This window comes from Bufo bufo, chromosome 6 (genome assembly GCF_905171765.1).
Source record: "Bufo bufo chromosome 6, aBufBuf1.1, whole genome shotgun sequence".
Lineage (NCBI taxonomy): Eukaryota > Metazoa > Chordata > Amphibia > Anura > Bufonidae > Bufo > Bufo bufo.
This window is the reverse complement of record NC_053394.1, coordinates 127,040,783-127,059,000: the sequence shown is the minus strand read 5'-3', so window position 1 is coordinate 127,059,000 and position 18,218 is coordinate 127,040,783. Positions and strand designations below refer to the sequence as shown.

The 18,218-nt window shown below is 42.1% G+C and overlaps 1 long non-coding RNA gene across 2 annotated transcripts in view; it reads right to left on the bottom strand.

The window, feature by feature from the left end:
- Window positions 1-18,218, bottom strand: part of LOC121004376 — a 144,047-nt gene that overhangs the window by 57,134 nt on the left and 68,695 nt on the right. The window contains exon 3 of one of the 2 annotated variants that reach the window (XR_005779703.1): window positions 530-570. The exons of the other annotated variant lie outside the window; for it this stretch is intronic. This is a non-coding gene — a long non-coding RNA (uncharacterized LOC121004376). The remainder of the gene's footprint in view (window positions 1-529; window positions 571-18,218) is intronic. 2 annotated transcript variants of the gene reach the window in all.

Sequence of the window (18,218 nt, the reverse complement as noted above, 5' to 3'; positions counted from 1 at the left end):
CAGTTCGCACATATACACACTAGACAATGACAGGCTAATTACGTCTTATCTAACAAAAACAGAATTATTACACTGTAAGCATAACAGTCTCTAATTGTGGTATAAAACCACTCATCTCCACCACATTTTATCTTCTGGTAAACCCATCGGGTTTAGAAGAGGGGCAAAATATATTGGATGACCCACTACTTTGCAATTTAGAGAGAATCCATTGGTCATCCTGACATTTTTCAGTTTTATGAAATGCTTCGGTCCCTCATAAATAGTAATTCCAGATAATTTTTTCTTACACATCTGCATTACTCCGATGATCTGTTATTATCCCTGAAATTGAAAAAATAAATTGCCAACCGGGTCTGGGATTACATGAAGAGACAGAAGGATTTTTAACAGGAATTGGGTGTGAACCCACTGTACCAACTAACCAGTTTTACGTTAGGGTAGTCCTAAGGATGTTATCCCGGCAATCCCCTGGTTTTCCCTCTTTAATCCCTACACAAAGATTTGGTCTTCGCCGCAGGGGACCCACCTGGTCACTATCTCTTAGAATGGTCCTGATGTAGTTGGCAGCTGACCCACAGTGGTCTGAGACACCGATACAAAGTAGGGATCGACCGATATTGATTTTTTAGGGCCGATACCGATACCGATAATTTGTGAACTTTCAGGCCGATAGCCGATAATTTATACCGATATTCTGGGAATTTTCATTTTTGAGAAAAAAAAAATTCCTACACAAATCTGCTGAAAATTAATATGTTTATTGTTAATGTGTATTTTTTTTGTTTATTGTTAATGTGTATTTTTTTTTTATAAATCTTTTTCATTTATACTTAATATTTTTGTGGTTTTTTTTTTACTAACTTTTAACCCCCTTAGGGACTAGAACCCTTGTCCTATTCCCCCTGATAGATCTCTATCAGGGTGAATAGGATCTCACACTGTCCCTGCTGCTCTGTGCATAGTGCACACAGCAGCATGGAGCTGAACATGGCAGCCAGGGCTTCAATAGCGTCCTGGCTGCCATGGCAACCGATCGGAGCCCCAGGCTTACACAGCTGGGGCTCCGATCGGAGGAGCAGGGGAGAGGGGATCCTGTGGCCACTGCCACCAATGATTAATACTGGGTGGGAGGGGGGGGGGGCGCACTGCGCCACCAATGTTTTTACTATTGGCCGGGATTGGGATGGGGGTGGGGGGCGCACTGCGCCACCAATGATTAATACTGGGGGGCTTGGGGGGGGCGCACTGCACCACCAATGAAGATAAGTCTATCGATCATTCATATACAGGAGGCGGGAGCTGGCTGCAGAATCACATAGCCGGCTCCCGACCTCTATCAGCGGTAGCTGCGATCCGCGGCACCTGAGGAGTTAACTACCGCGGACCGCAGCTATTGCTCATAGAGGTCGGGAGCCGGCTATGTGATTCTTCTGCAGCCAGCTCCCGCCTCCTCTATATGAATGAATGAAAGGCTTATCTTCATTGGTGGCGCAGCGGCCACAGCCCCTCCCCTCCTCTTATGTTCTATCCCCTCATTGGCGGCAGCGGCAGCAGCAGCAGCAGCACAGGGGGAGGAGACACTGCTTCCTTCTCCCCTGTGCTGCGGAGGGAACACAGAGAGCGCTGAGAGCAGCGCGTTCTGTGTTCCCCATACGTTATCGGTATATCGGCAAAATAGATGCCGATACCGATAACGTTCAAAATCCTCAATATCGGCCGATAATATCGGCCAAACCGATAATCGGTCGATCCCTAATACAAAGCACCAAGGGGTCAGGCAATACTCCTAGTCGATAAAAAGGCAAAGGTCAGGGCAGGCAGAGTTCATCAAATCTGTGAAACTAATCTGAGATCAGGGCAGGCAGCACAAGGTCAGTATGGTGTACAAGCTAAGTTCAGTATGGTGGACAGGCTAAGGCCAGGACAGGCAGCAAAGTAGCAGAATCGGTAAACAGGCAAAGAGGTTCAGTACACGGGCAAACAGTCAGAACAACACACGTTCACTGAATAGACTAGTAAACTAGGAAACTAAGCTCAGGCGAGGAGTGAGAGGGCTGAGCAGCATTTGTAGCAGAAGCTGATTAACACATAGCATGAAAGGAAGGGATTTGTGATGACAAAAATGGGAGTAGTAATAGTTCAGTGAATAATGTTCTTAAATGAAGTAGCTGGGCAGCAACAGACGTGGGTCATCAATGTAACGGGATTTGAGTAAGCTTACATCCACAAAAGATCTGGGGTTGGTTCTACAAGATGTTTGGAACACCCTCCCTACTGATTTCCTTCAAAAACGGTGTACAAGAAGAACTATGCAGTCTTGAGGGCAAAGGGTGCTCACACCCAATATTGATGTGATTTTGTTAATTCAAAAATAAACTATTAACACTTCTATTTTTAAAAGCATTCTTACTTTGCTGCATTTTCCCCCATGCCTGCCTGAAACCTTTGCACAGTACTGCATATGCATACTGCCACTAGTCAAGCCAGCTAGAATGTAGACCTTGACAATGCATGCATGGCGGTCTAGATGCATAAAACCTACTGAACATAGAGCAATGGGAACACAATAGTTAAAAGAACTTTGGCCTGTAAAGTCAAGCACTGGTAACAATGACAGGATGCAAAAAAATAACAAACAAAAAAACAATTTTTATGTCACGTTTATATGGCTTTTTTTGTGTATTTTCAAGAAAAAATACCTAACATTAACTTAAAGGGAATCCACTCTATAGTTCATATGGTACGTTTTGTGCCGATTTGGAATCTGTGTCATAGAAAAAGGAAAAAAAAAAAAACTATGAGCATGTTCGTTCTTAGCACGGTAAATGGCCATGAGCGCAATGTCACAGTTTAGGGGCAGAACTACAGCATATAGACCAAAAATCCACGGCAGAAATCAGAAAATCAGCCTCAGATTTCTGCAGCAAATATACGTCCAATTTTTCCAATGTGTATTTTCTGCCATGTGAACATACAGTATTTTCACTTTCTACTTGCTGTGCTGGACCTGGAGAACAATACAAAAGGCTGGTTTCACACGAACGAGTTCTCTGTGGGAAACACACTGTGTGCGGGATCGCGATTTCCCATCCTGGTCTCTATTATGATTTATAAAGCTGTGCGTCCCTGCAGACATCATCCATAATGAACTGTACTGACATAATGCCGTCAGTACAATACATTACAGTTGATGTAATTAGGGACACACAGCATTATAAATCTTTATAAATAATAAGGTCCCGTTACAAGAGTAGAGACCAGGATGGGAAATCGCACTCCCACATACAGCTTGTTTCCCACAGGCAACTCGCCTGAAATTTCCCAAAAGCAGTGGATTTAGCTCTATTCCTATGCTTAACTACTGATTACAGATGAGAAAATCGTTTCGAGTTGCATCCAATTGTGAAATATTTTTTTTATTCGATTCAGGAGAATTTTGGAGAGAGAGATAGAGGAAGAGAGAGAGAGAGAGAGAGAGAGAGAGAGAGAGAGAGAGAGAGAGAGAGAGAGAGAGAGAGAGAGAGAGAGAGAGAGAGAGAGAGAGAGAGAGAGAGAGAGAGAGAGAGAGAGAGAGAGAGAGAGAAAGAAAGAGATTAGAGAGAAAAAAAAAAAATGTGTCCTCAGAAAGTCATATATGAATTTTCAGGCCAAAAGGAGCAGTTTCAACCCCGGCCCAAATCGAATAGGTGGACCGAGTCGGCCCAATCAAACCCAAATTCAATTGTGAGCGATTCACTCATCTCTACCACTGAAATAAATAACATAACTATAGGAACTGTATCAAACTTGGCTCTGCTATACGAGTTCTTCATTTTAAGAAATGTGATGTACTCTTCACATACTACAGTATATGAATATACAGTCGTGGCCAAAAGTTTTGAGAATGACACAAATATTAGTTTTTACAAAGTTTGCTGCTAAACTGCTTTTAGATCTTTGTTTCAGTTGTTTCTGTAATGTAGTGAAATATAATTACACGCACTTCATACGTTTCAAAGGCTTTTATCGACAATTACATGACATTTATGCAAAGAGTCAGTATTTGCAGTGTTGGCCCTTCTTTTTCAGGACCTCTGCAATTCGACTGGGCATGCTCTCAATCAACTTATGGGCCAATTCCTGACTGATAGCAACCCATTCTTTCATAATCACTTCTTGGAGTTTGTCAAAATTAGTTGGTTTTTGTTTGTCCACCCGCCTCTTGAGGATTGACCACAAGTTCTCAATGGGATTAAGATCTGGGGAGTTTCCAGGCCATGGACCCAAAATGTCAACGTTTTGGTCCCCTAGCCACTTAGTTATCACTTTTGCCTTATGGCACGGTGCTCCATTATGCTGGAAAATGCATTGTTCTTCACCAAACTGTTGTTGGATTGTTGGAAGAAGTTGCTGTTGGAGGGTGTTTTGGTACCATTCTTTATTCATGGCTGTGTTTTTGGGCAAAATTGTGAGTGAGCCCACTCCCTTGGATGAGAAGCAGCCCCACACATGAATGGTCTCAGGATGCTTTACTGTTGGCATGACACAGGACTGATGGTAGCGCTCACCTTTTCTTCTCCGGACAAGCCTTTTTCCAGATGCCCCAAACAATCGGAAAGAGGCTTCATCAGAGAATATGACTTTGCCCCAGTCCTCAGCAGTCCATTCACCATACTTTCTGCAGAAGATCAATCTGTCCCTGATGTTTTTTTTGGAGAGAAGTGGCTTCTTTGCTGGCCTCACACCTGCCTGCTGCCATTCCTGAGCAAGCTCTGCACTGGTAGCACTCCGATCCCGCAGCTGAATCCTCTTTAGGAGACGATCCTGGCGCTTGCTGGACTTTCTTGGACGCCCTGAAGCCTTCTTGACAAGAATTTAACCCCTTTCCTTGAAGTTCTTGATGATCCTATAAATTGTTGATTGAGGTGCAATCTTAGTAGCCACAATATCCTTGCCTGTGAAGCCATTTTTATGCAACGCAATGATGGCTGCACGCGTTTCTTTGCAGGTCACCATGGTTAACAATGGAAGAACAATGATTTCAAGCATCACCCTCCTTTTAACATGTCAAGTCTGCCATTTTAACCCAATCAGCCTGACATAATGATCTCCAGCCTTGTGCTCGTCAACATTCTCGTTAACAAGACGATTACTGAAATTATCTCAGCAGGTCCTTTAATGACAACAATGAAATGCAGTGGAAAGTTTTTTTTGGGATTAAGTTAATTTTCATGGCAAAGAAGGACTATGCAATTCATCTGATCACTCTTTATAACATTCTGGAGTATATACAAATTGCTATTAGAAAAACTTAAGCAGCAACTTTTCCAATTTCCAATATTTATGTAATTCTCAAAACTTTTGGCCACGACTGTATATTGTGTTTATGCCTAACATTTATACATAATCTCTTTTTTTTTTAGATTTTTAAGGCCTTGTTAGAAGAGATCATTTTTTTTCATTTTTAATATAGAGAGTGAAGCGTACTATACTTCTTACGACATGAGTCATAGCTTTAAAGACTGCTTATGGCCCACACATTTTATTTCATTTATTGCCCACACAAATAATGGAGACGGTTCAGGGACCGCAGGTGGAATGAACACTTGTAAAAGGTAATCAGGGTTATGAAAATGTTATACATTTACACAGAAATAAAGCGGCCTCTGTCTGAGGGAGGATATAGGATTTTTTTCATCAGACGTTTCACACTGCGAGGCAGTCACGTCTTACATCAAGAGAAAAAGCTTCCAGCAGTTTTCTGAGAAGTGTCTGGAGCACTCTGCCTACTTGTAAGTAGCTTGGCTGGGGGACAGATGCCTTGGAAGGAAACTTGGATGCAAAGAAGTAAAAGTCTTAACAGCAAACATGTTGTGAAGAACAGAACGGTTATTTCCCCTGCTAATCGAAGATGTAGGACTTCACTATTTCTATATTTTATGGTTCACAAATCACAAAAATCATAAAAATTTACTTTGCTGCAATGTTCAAACTTAGTACATTGCTGCGTATACAATTTAAAGTCAGACTCTACCCCCAAACTGCATTAAATATTTCATGGGAAAACTGGGACTTGTGAGTTCTGCTGCCATTACAACCAGTGAAGATGCAGCTTGTAGAGTATATTGCCAATTTAGATAATAGTGCAAGAGTTCAAGATGGGTTTACAGCAGCCTATACTTTCAGAATGGGGAGAGCAGAGGTTAGCTGTATTGATCCGAGGGCAAGGTGACCCTGTTCACACCTCATCATTACAGGTATTGTGCACAGGGGAGCAGTGCATGACCTCTCTACCTCTTGGCCATAAGACTGGGACTACACAGCGATTTTGTCCATATGTCATGTGTACACCCTAAAATTGGGGAACAACCACCAGATGTGAACACAGCCTAAGACATATTTGGGGCTTCTTTTTGGCTTAAAAAGTGTGGTTTGTCATTTACCAATGAACCATGTCAGTACAAATGAGTCTCACTATTATCATCTCTTCCTACTTTCAATGTCGGCAGCATGTAGCTCCTGAAGAAAGTGACGCGTGGTGAGCTGGCTTGGTGGGTGTATAAGGTGTGCGATAAGCTGTCTGCACACAAATCCCTCATTGCTGTCCCGGGTAAAAGGGGCCATTTAGCAGAGTTGCAAAAAAGATGATTATTGGCTTTAAGGCCAAGGGTGGCAGTATTTCTGAAAGTGTGCAGTTTGCCGTGCTGAAAGTGTACAGCGAGTTGACAAATGGCACTACTGCAAATAAGCAACTTGGAAAGTGCAGAGAACGACGTTCCACTGATGTGAGAAGAGAATGTCGGCTACGAAGGTGTGCGAGGGTGAACCCACCCGCTACAGTGGAGCAGCTCACGACTCAAATGTACCAGTAGGCTACCAGACGTCTAAAACAACAGTTCAAGGAACCCTACTGGGTATGGGGCTCCAAAGATGAGCACTGCACCTCTGATTACGAAGTCGTATGGGCAGAAAAGGCTTAAATTTTCATTGCAGTATCAGAATTGGTCTTGCACTGATTGGCAAAGGATTGCCTTGCAGCACAATATACTGCCTCTGAGAAACCAAATACCAGAGTGCAGCACTAAATACTGCTGCCTGTCCCATAATATGAACCTGAGGACGACAAAATCATTGAATTCGGGAGGGCACCTATGGCCACTAGTCGGATACATAAGTGCCTGACACTCCTACATTAATTAATACTGAGAGCATTACGTTTTTATGTACTCTGCTGACGGCCAACAGGAGTGATTAAGTGGCCTCCCCGTGCATTGGCCGATCGGGAAATTTCTCTGTAGGGTCTATGGCCAATCCGCCCATGATTCTCATCATCATAGACATTTATGACATCTCCCTATTCAATGTTCCACTCAGAGATTTAAAGGGAAACCTAGAAATTCATAATGAAATTAAATATAAAGAAGAACAGAAGAAAAGCTTGTTCAAAGTGCTTGACGCTATGCAGGATTTTTGCATTTTAACAGCACTTTCTCCTGATCCCTTCAGATTTCATTTCTCGGACAACTGACAGAGTTGAGGAGCTGTCAAGAGCGTGTGGTTTAAGGTTTCTGTTTTTCCTACTGCAGGCAGAACAGAGTGGGGTCCTTCTGCAACCAGTTGCCTTACAGCAGACAGCTTTGGGGGAAAATAGAGAAAACATATAGAGGAAATGTGTTTTATATATAAATTAGGAAACAGAGAGAATGATATTATGGGAGGAATTTACATTTAGTTTTCATATTTTGTGCAGCTCCCTCTGTATCTAAAGGTATACTGTAAAAGGTAGCTTCCACCACTAGGACTTCACACGCTACAAAAAGGTCAAATGCAACACTCTATGAAAACAACAGTATAAATCTGATGTGCATGGGCAGCTTAAAGGGCTTCTGTCACCCCCCCAAACACCAATTTTCAGTTTTTGACCTAATATATTTGCTAATGTAAGCAGATTCCATATATACCCCTCTTACATCGGTCTGTGCAGTAATTTCAGTAAAAAACTTACTTTTGTGAGATGTAAATTTCTTCACTACCAGCAAGTTGGGCGGACTTGCTGGTAGCCGCCGCATCCTCTGTCTGAAAAAAACGCCCCCTCCTCCGCTTGATTGACAGGGCCAGCGAACGCTCTCCTCCTCTCACTGGCCCTGCCTGCAGCTCAAATCCTGCGCCTGCACCGTACTGGTCCTCATTCGGCGCAGGCGCTCTGAGAGAAGGACGGAAGAGTGCGCCTGCGCCGATGACGTCAGCCCTACACCCGGAAGAGAAGACTGAAAATTGGTGTTTGGGGGGGTGACAGAAGCCCTTTAAGATTTTTACATTACCTTTTAGCCTACTCGAATGTTACAAAGTTACTCTGGATTCTCCTGACCAAGTTTTGTTCCATACCTAATAGATAATGCAACATTCACCTTCAAGCTATTGTAATATCTAATACAAAAGTATGATGTATGAGGTTTGCCAAGTGAATACTGGAATCTTCTCCTTGATCACGTAACGTAAAAGTTGATTCAGTTTGCAATGTTTAAATCTCATTCCATTCGACATGCAGAACTTATTTCTATGAAAAATGGCTGCATGGTCGTTTGCACTTGAGCGAATCTGCCGGCATAAGAGCTCTGTGAAAACTAGGCTACAATCCAAAGAAACATCAGCCAGAGTGAAGCCCAGACACATATTTTTCAGCCACTGACATTATTACAACATAAAATAATGTTAAGGTTACCAAAGAGAATTTTTGTCAGTCACTGTACGATGTTCATGTCTATAAAAGGTGCAATGTGCTTCATCATTTATAGGCATGTCTGCGCCAATCCCAGCAGCCAGGTAGTGAATCAGACTAGAAACTGGGCACAAGGATCCATCTTTTTGGCTTGTTTCATATTAGCATCTATAGCCTCACTACTGTACTGGCTCCACAATTGGTCATGCTTGCTCCTAAAGTCTACATTAAACCATATATTCCTGATTATATGCTATTGACATGTATAGACTAGCTTGTGAACCTGGATATAATCAAACTGTCTCCAAGATAATCATAAGCAGTTATACCAATATATGTAAGCAACCATACACAGGTTCTTCAGTTTAAATAAATAGTGCCCATCTGACTAAGACCCCATGGGTCCAGCTGCTGGAAAGCCTGGCAGTCATAGGGAAGTTTAATATAACAGGGCATCAACTGAACTCAAATGGTCAATTATGTACACTACTGCATAGATGCACCAAGTTCCTCACAACAAAAAATGCTCTTTGGAGTGTCTTTTTTTAAGCAACTAAATGGTTCTTTATTGACTCTTTAAAGAAGTTGTCACAAAGCAAGTGTGAACCCACTACGTCATTTGACGCTACTTTTGAGGGCATCATCTGTGGCTCCCCAGTCTTCAACCTTTACCACTCATATGGGGATCTAGACTCCTTTTCAGGGGAACCACCAAGCCACTACCTCTTAAAGCAGTCACTGCTAAATAACTGCTGACCCAGGCAGTTCAAGAGACACCGAGGGGTAGCACCGAGGGGACAGGCAAAGTTGTAGTCAAGGGACAAGCTGAGGTCAAAGTTCCTTAAATCCAAAAAACAGTTCAAAGGTCGGAGCAGGCACCTTGGGGGACAAAAAGAGTCAAGCAGAGGGCAGGTAGCTGAGAGCTAAACAGGGAGATGTCAGAAACAGGGAGTCAGAATGGAATAAACTGCAACTTCACAAGGAACTAGGAAGCTAGAATACCTATTGCTCAGACACCCTCCCCACAGCGGAATGTGTCTTGATGAGGTTGTGTAGTGGAAAGATATTGATGATCTATCCTCAGGAAAATATTGGTGGGGGGGGTCCGACTTCTGGCACCCTCGCTGATTAGCTGTTTTTTTTTTTTTTAGGTAGTGATACTCGTGCTAGCACAGCTTCTGCTTCAGAATTACCTGAGCTTGAATGGGATGAGCACAGGTAATGGGACGAGCAGCTCAGGTGTCCTCACACACAGCATTTTGATGTGTTTCACTGGAAGTTATTTGGACATTTTTGTTCAAAAACACTGAGGCCAGAAGTTAAAGTCTGGGTCACAGCATTTGGGTTTCTGCAGCATTTTGAGGTTTTCCTATCCTGCTCTAGATATTTATTTTTTCTAGAGATTTTCTTCAAAGGCTTCTCCATAAAAGTTCAAAAATGTCAGAAAAAAAGGCCACAAAATGTCACAAAGTGAAAAAAAAAAGCCACCAAAAATGCATGTAAAACAATGTAAAAAGCATGTTTCATTTTTTTAAAACTTAGAACAAAAAGGAGGTGAAGGAGCCCTCAGGTTAGTAACAACTTGCCACGGCTGCCTATAAACAATGGCAAGGCTAGAATAATAGCAATAATCTACATAATTTATGATGTCATGGACGATTAGATACCTTTTGTTTTTAGTACAGTTTATTTCACTTTCCAATACACTCAGTTAATGAAACAATTACCAATCAGCAATTAACACTGATCTATGGGAAAGACAATAAACCAAGGGGCACATTTATTAAAGGGGTTCTGTCACCAGATTTAACCCCATTAAGCTAGCTGATATTAGCGATGTGCTAATGTCAGCTAAACCTAACTAGCCTATTCCTACTTTTATCTATGCCCCCGTTACGCCAGAAATCAAACTTTTATAATGTGCTCTAGGAGCAGGGGGGGCATTGTTCCTGCTCCTAGGGGCTCTGTTCTCCCACCTTTGTCGCCTCCCTCCAAGTGCTGATTGACAGGGCCAGGCAGCGCTCGCATCTGTCAGCCCTGTGCTCTGGTGAAATCTCACGCAGGCACGGTGAGGAAGCTGGCCTGGCAGCCTGCCAGCGTCTTTCCCTCACCGCGCCTGCCCCGAATGCTGAACGGGGCGAGATTTCACCAGAGCACAGGGCTGGCAGACAGATGCAAGCGCTGCCTGGCCCCGTCAATCAGGACTTGGAAGGAGGAGACAAAGGTGGGAGAACGGAGCCCCCCCTGCTCCTAGAGGCTAATTAGCATATTATAAAAGTTAGATTTCTGGCGTAACGGGGGCCTAGATAAAAGTAGGAATAGGCTAGTTAGGTTTAGCTGACAAAGCACATCGCTAATGTCAGCTAGCTTAATAGGGTTAAATCTGGTGACAGAAACCCTTTAAGACTGGCGTTTTAAACGACTGGCGTTTTAAACTTGTGCGTTGCGTGAAAATCGCAGCATGCTCTATTTTGTGCATTTTTCACGCAACGCAGGCCCCATAGAAGTGAATGGGGATGCGTGAAAATCGCAAGCATCTGCAAGCAAATGCGGATGCGGTGCGATTTTCACGCACGCTTGCTAGGAGACAATCGGGATGGGGACCCAATCATTATTATTTGGTTATAAGTGAAAATAATAGCATTCTTAATACAGAATGCATAGTACAATAGGGCTGGAGGGGTTAAAAATAATAATAATAATAATTTAACTCACCTTAATCCACTTGCTCGCGCAGCCCGGCTTGTCTTCTGCCTTAATCTGTGAGGAAAAGGACCTGTGGTGACGTCACTGCGCTCATCACATGATCCATCACCATGGTGGTGGATCGTGTGATGGACCATGTGATGAGCACAGTGACGTCACCACAGGTCCTTTTCCTCACAGATGAAGGCAGAAGAGAAGCCGGGCTGCGCGATCAAGAGGATTAAGGTGAGTCAAATTTATTTTATTTTTTTAACCCCTCCAGCCCTATTTTATTAAGCATTCTGTATTAAGAATGCTATTATTTTCCCTTATAACCATTTTATAAGGGAAAATAATACAATCTACACAACACCTAACCTAAACACGAAATTCTGTGAAGAAGTTCGAGTTTGGGTACCAAACATGCCGATTTTTCTCACGCACGTGCAAAACGCATTAAAAAATTTTGCACTCGCGAGGAAAAAAAAAAAAAAATCGCACATTTTCCCGCGACGCACCCGCATCTTATCCGGGCCAAAAACATGACGCCCGGGTGAAAGAGGCCTAAGGCAGCACATGGAGACGAGAGCCTTTTCAGTGGCTGATCACACAAGCTGCAGAAGTATACTGCCCTTGTATAGTCTGACTGAATCTCAGCTGCTTTACCCCTCTGATAGATGCACTCTCTTTAGTCCTCTGACTCTAGGTGTTAGCACTCTATGTCATGGACGCACCAATTCCATCATCTATTGCTACAGATTTCTTTATGCCAAGTCATACATCACTGTAAAATGTAACCATGAAATATGAAGTGACTGTAATAAAGTAGAAAGCACATATCCATACCTCCTATAGCAATACACAAAAAAATAACCCTCTCACACGAGCGAGTTTTTGCGCGGGTGCAAAGCATAGCACCCGCACTGAATCCTGACCCAGGATTCATTTCAATGGGTCTGTGTACATGAGCGTTTTTTTTCACGCATCAGTTCTGCTTTGCGTGAGAATTGCAGCATGTTCTATATTCTGCCTTTTTCACACAGCCCTGGCCCCATAGAAGTGAATGGGGCTTCAGTGTAAAACGCATTGCATCCGGACGTAATCCGGATGCAGTTCTTGTGCAATGTGTTTTTCACTTATGGTTGCTAGGAGACGTTGTTTGTAAACCTTCAGGTTTTTTTTCAAGTGAAAGATGCATCAAAACAGATTGCACCCGCGCGGAAAAAAAATGAAACCCTGAACGCAAATGCAGACAGAACTGACGGAACTTGCTTGCAAAATTGTGAGAGTTTGAGTGAACGCAACCTGACACAATCCGTATAGTTCGTGTGAAAGAGGCCTTAAAGGGGTTTTCCAGCCAAATATAAGAAGGTTGCAGTGGGATACAAATGGTGAGAAAAACAAAAAACTAAGTAGAACCTATACTCACCGATCCCCTGACTATGCCATTTCTAGGGTGCCTAGGACATCACTGGGCTCCTCTTCCTTCCCCTATCCCGAAAGTCTGAACGGCATTCCTAGCCATTTCCTTCTCAGGTTGTGAGCAGTGGACCAGGCACCACTGGAAATGCAGCAGCAGGGGGATCAGTGAATATAAATTCTGTTATACTTCTATATAATTTTATATTTATATCACATTTTTATCCTACTGCAACTCTATAGTACTTGTCTAGAATACCCACTTAACCACCTAACTGTTTTGCCCGAGTCCAGCTCCGGCAGTGGGAAAAGTAGCTAACTAGATGGTGAAGGGCTGCTTTAGATGCTGCCATCTCCAGCTAAAAACATTCCAAACATTCCAGCTGACATTCCAAGCTTTCATAGAAGATCAAATTGACAGCAAAGACTACTCTTACACTCTCGTTTTTGCTGGATCCGGCAGGGTTCAGCAAAAACGCTTCCATTACGGATAATACAACCATCTGCATCCGTTATGAACGGAAACGGTTGTATTATCTTTAACATTGTCAAGACGGATCCATCATGAACACCATTGAAAGTCAATGGGGGACGGATCAGTTTTCTATTGTGTCAGAGAAAACGGATCAGTCCCCATTGACTTGCATTGTGGGTCATGACGGATCCCTCTTGCTCCGTATCCCAGGACGGAAAGCAAACCGCAGCATGCTGCTCTCCGGTAGGAGAACAGAACGGAATGCATTTTGGAGCATTCCATTCTGTTCAGTTACGTTTTGTCCCCATTGAAAATGAATAGGGGAAAAAACAAAAGGTTTTTTTTCCGGTATCGAGTCCCTATGATGGATCTAAATACCGGAAAATATTAACGCTAGTGTGAAAGGAGCCCAAAGTCCAAGCAACAGAGGAGAAATCACGGTTAGAAATCGAGTCAGGGATAATCCGGGTAAAAACGGTTTTTACTTTCACTTTCAGCTGCATTCACAGTATGCAGATTTCTATCAGTGATATCTTCCCCTGTACTGAACAGATTGCTGTCATTCTGGTACTGTCTGAAATCTTGGAATGTCAGTTTTCAAACAAGACCAGCTGCATTCATCAGGAGATAGCTGCTAACATTTAGGAGATAGCAGCATCTAAGGCTACTTTCACACTGGCGTTTCTGGGTCCACTTGTGAGAGCCGTTTCAGGGCTCTCACAAGCGTCCCAAAATGGATCAGTTTAGCCCCAATGCATTCTGAATGGATAAGGATCCGTTCAGAATGCATCAGTTTGCCTCCGTTCAGCCTCCATTCCGCTCTGGTGGCGGACACCAAAATGCTGCCTGCAGCGTTTTTCATGTCCGCCTGATGATGCAGAGCCAAACGGATCCGCCCTGACTTACAATGTAAGTCAATGGGGATGGATCCGTTTTCACTGACACAATATGGCGCAATTGAAAATGGATCCGCCTCCCATTGACTTTCAGTGTAAGTCAAAACGGATCTGTTTGCATTATCATGAAAAAAAAAAAATTAATATATCTATTTTTTTTTTTGTTCATGGTAATGCAAACGGATCTGTTCTGAACGGATACAAGCGTTTGCATTATAGGTGCGGATCCGTCTGTGCAGATACCAGACGGATCCACACCTAACGCAGGTGTGAAAGTAGCCTAAAGCTGCCCTCCCTCCTCCAGTTAGCTACTTTTCCCATTGCTGCAGCTAGACTCCGGCAAAACAGTTAGGTGGTTAATTTGTCATATTTCTGGAAAAAAATAAAAATAAAAAACACCAAAGACAAAAAAACGTTTTATTCCACGTCAGTGAGGTTGCGTTCCTTGACAAAAGCTTAAGACAACCAACAATCTGACGTCTAGGGGAGTATAACATTCATAGTGTGCAGCTGCCATCCTTTTTTTTTTTTTTTAAATACTGTGCTATGCAGCCAGGATTCCCACTTTATTATATGGAAAATGCAACCCAAGATGTTTGGAATAAAAAAAAACTGTGGCTTTCAATTTTAGACCTTAAAAGAGTTTCCAATTTTGTGTTCAAATTCTTACCAATCTTAATAAACGTGCTTTCATTTATAAATGGTAGGTCTCATCAAATTATAATGATTTTTTTTTCTGCTTGACTTCTACTTCTTTAGAAATAAATGGGAAAGTTTTAATTGCAAACTCATTGGGAGTGGTCCAAGATGCCATGCTCCCATGATTACAGGTGGCCCTGTTTCTATGGTGCAGGGGTGCACAGCCTTTTTTTTTTTTTTATGAGGGGCACATTGTCAGACTGTGCTTCTTAACAAATGTTAACAGTTTACAGACCTGTAGGACGGCCCATGCACAATCACATCAGTTGTGTCTCTTTACAGCACAACATAAAGCAACCCCAGCACCTATGCTAAACTGGAGACTTACATACATTAAAATGGCAGACAAGGGCAAAGGACGGCGGAGAGAGCTGGGAGTCTGTATACCCTTGACGTTCACCTGAACCATAAGGCCGGTTTCAGATAGCCATGTTTGGTCCTGGAAAAATGATCTGATCAGGCCAACTACAACTCGTCTGACCCGAACTCTCAGCATTGTAGCGATTAATGATGCTGTGAGTTTTTTTTACTGTCTGCAAATCTCCTATACTGTACTCACAGCTTCATGTGAATACTGTACAACACACCTGCAAACAGCTTTTCAATCTTGATACTCCAGTGAGGCGACCCCTTTCTCAGAAAAGTAACGTTAAAGGGGTATTCTACTTGAAACAAGTTATCCTCTACAGGGCTAGTTACTGTATCAACAGGGGAGAACTATTAGAAGAGTGGGGGTCCGAATGCTTGGATCCCCACTGTTCATGAGAACGGGGACTCTATGGGACTGCTGAAAAGGTGCTTGGGCATGCAGCTTCATTTTCATAATTTCTGGGGGGCCTGCAAGGGTATAGGGTCCCTGACCTCCCAGAGGTCAGACCTCCACCGATCTAATACTTATTCTCGGTCCTTGTTACTACTAGAATACCCCAGGTGAACAGTAGGCCCCAATGTAAAATTTATAACAGGGCTGGTGTCTTGTTATGTGACAAAGGGATCTTTGGCCTCCTTAAGCCACCAATTGCCAGATGCAACTGCTACCTCTACACCCCGATCAGTAAAAAAAATGGCATATTGTAACTACAGGTCATCCCTTACTGAGGTGATAACATTCACCAACCATGATGCCACCATCTGCATATACAGAATTCCTGTGCTTATGTTACTCTATTTTTTAATTATATAATTTATCTGCTTTTAAACCACTTTCTCCTGTGGTATATAGTCAGTAAGCTCTAATAAATATATAATATCATTTACACAGTTCAGCACAAGCAGATCAATACAGCTGCAACATCAGACACATTTCCTGAGCTGAAAACCTTTTTAGCTTTGGCAATTACTTCGCGTACAGCATTTCTTGTTTGGTTAAAGGTAAGAAAGGATTCACTGAACGACCACAGCGATCATTTACAAACCACAAGCATTGGAAACCGTGTAATGAAGGAAGAACAGGCAGAAGCCAAAACGCTAATGTTGCTGAAGGTGGAATGCCCTTTTAAAGCCAGAAAACAAACTCGCCACAAAGACATATAGACTCAATAAAAAGCTGATACAAAAGCAATTCAGTTGCTACTGCAATTACTTTTAGAAGAACACAAAGTACATATAAAAATAAAAACTTTTTAGCAGGCAAAAATACTAATTTTCTATTCAGTTGCAAATAAACCTCCATGGCAGAGTTTCTCCCATCCTTTAGCGTCTACATTCTACTTAGGGACCATTTACTAAGCTGAAATACGTCTAAATTAGGTGTATTTCAGGTGCAGATGGAGGCGCAATACTTAGTTGTGCTACTATATGCGACGTCGCCCTGCTCACACTAGGTTTAAAATTGTGGGAGTGATGTGGGTGAGGAAGAGGACGGGCCTACTGTTTTAGGTGTAGAAAATGGTCTAAATGTAATACAGATCAGAAGGCAGCTTAATATAAAACCAGCAGAGCAATTGGAGCAATGAATGGGAAGATCTCTGGATCCATGTGAGGTACATGGCTGGTTCTTTTGTTAGAAAGACATTGTTATGTGGATGTTTATTTTCTTGAAATAATAAAAAGAATTTTGAAAAGAAAAGAAAGACATTGTTATGTACTATATGATGTCTGATTTTCATTTTTACATCAATTATGGGAAAACCCCTTGAAATGAGTGTTTATGAACTGTCAGGAGTTCAAAGGTAAGGGCTACTAATCCAACCGACAGACTAGAAGTCTGACAGATTCAGCGTGAAGCACCTGCACTGAAAGTGAAAGCAGAAAAAACCTTGTAAATTTGTAATAAAGACCAACTGAAAAATAAAATAATTTTTAGCCCCATATGAGTAAAATGTAAAAAAGAAAAATTGACCCCAAAAGGTATCCATCACCTTTAAATGGGGTTGTCAAAGTTTGAAAAAATATCAGCAAATGTACTAAAATAAAAAGAAAAGTCGTATGTACCCCAAAATGGTAGCTATAAAATTGTCACCTAGTCCTGCAAAAAACAAGCCCTCACACAAGACTATAGCCAGAAAAATGAAAAAAAAATATGGCTCTAAGAAAATGGTAACACAAAAACATGATTTTTTTTCTAAGAATGTTTTTATTGTGCAACGTAAAAAAAAACTTAAAAATAAAAAAATTGACATATTTGGTATCGTTGCATCCATAATGACAGATCTATAAAATATTACATGATCTACCCCATCAAGTGAACGGTGTAAAAAATAAAAAAAATTACACCAAACTGCTTTTTTGTGACTTAACCTCCCAAAAAATGAGATAAAAAGCAACCAGAAAGCCAAATGTACCCCAGAATGGTGCCAATAAAAACTACAGCTTGTCCCGCCAAAAAATAAGCCCTCACACAGCTCATTCAACAAAAAATAAAAAAAAGTTATCGCTCTTAAAAACCATGACAGAAAATCCAGATGCCACTCCTTCCCTTCTGAGCCCTGGCGTATCCCCAAATAACAGTTTACAACCACAATTGGTGTCTTATTGTATTTAGGAGAAAATGGGTAGCAAATTGTGGGTGGATATTCTACTGTTATCTTTTGTAAAAAAGTTTGGGCCTAAAGCACCATTTTATTGTAAAAAAAAAAATATATATATAAATTCTATGAAACACCTGAGTGAAGTGCTCGCTACACCCCTTAAAAATTCCTTGGGTGGTGTAGTTTACAAAATGTGGTCACTTTTTGGGAGTTTTCACTGTGGGGATACCTCAGGGTCTCTTCAAATGCAACATGGTTCCCAAAGATCATTCCAGCTAATTCTGCCCTCCAAAAAAACATATGGCGCTCCTTGACTTCTGTGCCCTGCCGTGTGCCCATACAGCGGTATACGACCCCATATGGGGTGTTTCTGT